This window comes from Amblyomma mixtum, chromosome 1 (genome assembly GCF_055824585.1).
Source record: "Amblyomma mixtum isolate Tamu chromosome 1, ASM5582458v1, whole genome shotgun sequence".
Lineage (NCBI taxonomy): Eukaryota > Metazoa > Arthropoda > Arachnida > Ixodida > Ixodidae > Amblyomma > Amblyomma mixtum.
In genome coordinates this window covers 49,996,004-50,000,723 of record NC_143012.1, presented here as the reverse complement: position 1 = coordinate 50,000,723, position 4,720 = coordinate 49,996,004, and positions in this window count along the sequence as shown.

The window sequence follows — 4,720 nt, the reverse complement described above, 5'->3', positions numbered from 1 at the left end:
CGGTAGAAAAGAAGCATGTGGCCGGCTGTAAAGGGCGTCTGCTTGCTAAGCTATCCCGCCCGACATTCCTGTCTTGACAGCGGCCGTCAACCGCAACCACTGCCCCAGGACACACTGCGGTAGAGCATTGGTGAGGACACTGCCGTAGCATTTATGCGGCTGAGTATACCCAGTAACAACAAAATGAAGCTCTTGGGTTATGTGTTCCATCTGCAGGCAAAGCTGGATGCCGGCAGCGCTTTAGAATAAACATAAAAGTTGAAAAGTAACACTCATCAATTTTGAGTTATGTATTTAACACAGAAGTAGAGTTAGGAAGTGGCCAGAAACGTAATTGGTAATTATAGGCAGCTTTCAGATAGCCTGTAATTCTTCATTACCAAGCTCGATTGTATTGAAAACGAGAGGTAGATATTCCAAATTACTCGAAATCTGATGCTGCTTAGCGGGCACAGAAAGCATAATTATACACTATTGCTTCTGAATCAATAACATGTCCCGCTCCCTGTCGCATGAAAATATTGTGTGTGCACTTTTAACAGCATTGGCATATATGAGATCGTTCATAAATATACGGAAATACCCAATGACTACAAAACATCACACTGGTTCACTCTGAGCGCAATATGTGACAGGTATTTCTTATGTCCGTCATACTTCCCTGATCGCGTTTTAAAATAATCCCTGTTCCGTACTGAGCCATGGCTCATATCAAAATTGGGCTTGGACTGGAAGCTATCACAAGATTTCCGAAAACTAAATTGGAGAAGAAAACAACCGACAATTCCTTTGTGTCGGACAGATGCTTTTCCTCTTTAGTGTTGTCATTTGCATTCTCCTGAGCGCTGAATTTCCGAAAATTCGTGCCATTCTTATTATCCGTGATAGATCCTTTGCACAAGGCGTAATAGAATACTATGTTGATCTACAATGGTGATGTTTTCTAGCTTAACCTTGGTGCGTGCGTTGCACCTGCATCAGTCAGCGCATTTGTGTTTTCCTCATGGCAACCATTGCTGCAGTTCCTGAAGGCTACGCTCATTCATGTTCCTGGCTAAGCTGATCCAGAGGCGTGACAAAATCTTGCATGCACCCTGCCTCTTGCTTAGTGCTGTCTTTCATGTGATTTGATGAGAGACGTGTTCGTCAGACGGCCCAAGTGCTTCGAAACGCCTCGCAGACTCCGCACAATGCCGGCAGGGCTAAAGTCCGAAGACTACCCACGGCTGCAGCATACATAGGGTACGGTTGAGACGATGCCCACGAACCCACTCCACGTCTTCGTCCCACGTCGTCCCCTATTTCCCACACCAGTGGCCAGGGAAATGTGCATTGTCGAACAAGTATGACTAATCCAAGAAATTTTTTCTCCTACAAATAGCGACGCAATGTGCACCGTTGGCTCGACTCTACGATGGCGAGAGAAAGTTGCAATAAAGTGCAGATTGCCCACATCTTTCAAACCTTTTCAATAAAAGGCATGCCGCGTCCAGTTTCTCACTTTTCTTGCCTGACCTCTCGTAAGGAGAAGTCGCATTGACACGGTTTCTGAAGATATATGGCTCAAAAAATGCTCTCTTCTGCTTTGTTCCCAGGAGCAAGGTGAATTATGGCTTCTGTCTAAGAATACAGTGCCAGTTTCAGAGAAAATTTGTCGTTAGCCTAGAAACCCACATTGTCTACGTGTCTCAAAGCCGCTCCAAAACAAATATTCCACGGCAAAATGCAAAATGAGGGAGGGCGCCGATATGTAGGGGTAGGGACCAGATCGGCAGGGAATTTCGGCGCCACAGCGTTCATTCAGGCTTTGCTGCGCTTCCAACGAAGAAGAAAGGCATCCAGCCCACTTTCAGAGGCATCCCGATGAAAATATTCTGCAATTTTATCGTACATTTTTGCTTCCTTGAGGAAGTCGATGAGATCATCGCTTTCCTTTACACCTATGCAGTTCTTTCTTTCAGGCATGGTTTGTGGGCTCTCTGCCGAGGCAGAGTACCTCGGCATGTAGGGGCACTTTATTGTGCGTTTCTGCAGAAAACTAAATATAACCCGGTTGCATCGTCTTTCGCGAACATCACAGTGTTGCTTGCTGGTCTTAGTTTGAAGGGGCTGTTTTCGCGGGCAACGTAATAGTGCAATCTTGATTTTTTTATGCTTGCATTTTGTGTGTGGTAATTCTTTTTGTGTGGTAGTGCATTTTGTGGGTGGTAATATGGTAATTCCAGCACCTTCAGGCTGATTGAATGACCTGGGATGCGGAGTTGTCTCTGTACTCCGTCACGAAGACATAAATAAGGATTTCTTTGAAACTGCGTCCCCTGAACTCTTTGTGAGGTAATCCATGATGGCTATCCCAATTCCTTAAGTAGCACGTGAGGCTCATAAGGAAACAGTGTGCAGCAGAAAGTTTATATTGGCTATGCGAACTATGTGTGGAGAAAGTACAAGTTATTTACCCTGCATTATGCATATATGAAATCGTAATTAGAAATAACTCCTATAGTATTCATAAGGAAGAAATGAGAACGCATACAGATTCCCTTATATTTTCCACATATGACCGGCTCTATGTTCACATTATTCTATATTCGCTTCTGATAGAGTATGCTCCGGTTAAGTTGGGATAGCTGTGAGTTGTTTTTGCAGGCTTGCAGGTATTTTCTGAGCGTTATTCAAGTTTCGTAAAATCATATCTCACCCAATGGTAAAAAGGGAAGAATTTCCAGTCGCACCCTTATAAACGCGAGCCCGCTTAGAGAACTAATGAAAAAATAATGAGTATATATATGTTCTAGGGACTTCCGCTTCCGCGCCTCATGTATAGTTCCAAGAAAGCATCATATTGTTACTCAGTAGTCAGTGAGAAGTGCTCTAAGTAATAATCCTGCCGCTCCTGTGGTTGTGTAATAAAATAACAAAGCGTGTGTACTCATCTCGGTCGGAATATACAAAATCTTCAAAGTGTGTTTTCTTGTAATTAGGACAGATTGTAGCGCTTAAAGCATCTTTGAGATTCATTTTTCTTTCTGATCTCTAGAAGTAAAAAATGATGAAGTTACCTGCCTATTCATGAAATTGTGTGGCCAGAGAAAGAGGCTGCCAAGAATTGCCTGTGAAGAAACATACTCTTCACATACATTTCCCCAAGAAACATGCAAAGCTTTTGGAACGCAACAATGCATTTAGCCACCAAGAAGAGACAATATCTCCGACAATGTTTTGAAGGCACGAGTATCGACGGTTGCCGTAAAGTTTGCTAGACATCTGCATGAGTGAAGGATGCCATGAATGTAAAGTGCAAGGGCGAGAAGCCGAAATACTCTACAAAAAACAAAAACACCACATTGGTGTAAAGATATTAAGAGCGTATTTCACACTACGTTTATGACTTAAAGGAAATGCGGTGTTAGGCGATTTTGCATTTTTCTGTTAACTTAGCCCACGTGCGCCAGTACAAAAAAAATGAGCTGAAAATCTCGTTGGTGAAATATTTCCTTCGTGCGGCGGCTTTAAAGGGATTCCGAGCGGATCTAAAGATATTGCTTTGGCCGCATTCCATCCCGCTGTGCCGCCGCGGTGGCTCAGTGGCTATGGTGCTCGGCTGCTGTCCCGAAAGACGCGGGTTCGATCCCGGCCGCGGCGGCTAGAATTTCTTTGGAGGAGAAATTCTAGAGGCCCGTGTACTGTGCGATGTCAGTGCACGTTAAAGAACCCCAGGTGGTCGAAATTTCCGGAGCCCTCCACTACGGCGTCTCTCATAGCCTTAGTCGCTTTGGGACGTTAAACCCCATAAACCAAACCAAACCATCCCGCTGTGCTTGCTGTCAGGATCCAATACTGCTCTCCCATTGCTGTTTCAATGCGAGTAACCTTTCTCAAAAAAGCGAGTGACGTGTTACGCAACAAGCCAAGTTTAGTTGGTATCGATATCAAAGTCAATATTATACTCTATATAGAAAGAAGCAGATTTGTAAAGAAAATCCAAAACGATCATTTGTCTTTATCCTTGTACCCTTCTGCCACCTCTCACCGGGTTCTTTTGCTGCTAATTCAGTTTCTTACACTTGCATAGGGATTTTTGGATTATGACCTTTAGAGGGATAACTTACACCCCTTATTTATAAAACTGCCCAAAGGACGGGCTCAAAAAAAGAATTTCAAGGGACACTTACGTCTTTACGCTTACGTCTTATACCTTTTATGCCTTTTCCTTAAAGAAATACTTTCCTTGTGATTAACGTCCCTACGTGCCTGTCTGGGCTCATCTGTTTACTGATGAACGGAAGCACAAATCTTTAGTCTCAATATGAAAGTAAAACACCTGTAGGAAATCTGGACCACAAGTGACACCTACTCATTGCATTAAATAAAAAATAATAATAAACTTCTAATTCGTTCTTTTGTTTGCAGCTACCGAATCATCCGTGGCACTTTCACTAGCATGCTGCAACAATTGTCTAGAGTAGTTTTAATCAGATTTGTGGCAGGTTATCAAGAATCCTTTTTAAATATCAAGCACAGTTCTGGCACACTCCCGAAATAATGTATTAGTACTTTAATATTTTACCTATCCAAACCGGCAACGCAAGTGCAGTGTGTTTGGTGAAGTGGAGTTGCTGATGGAACGAGACATCTAATTTATGTTCAACGTAATTACATGGTTATTCACTCCTTCACGAGGCCGCTGCTGAATATGCCATAACAAATCGAAGAAACCGAA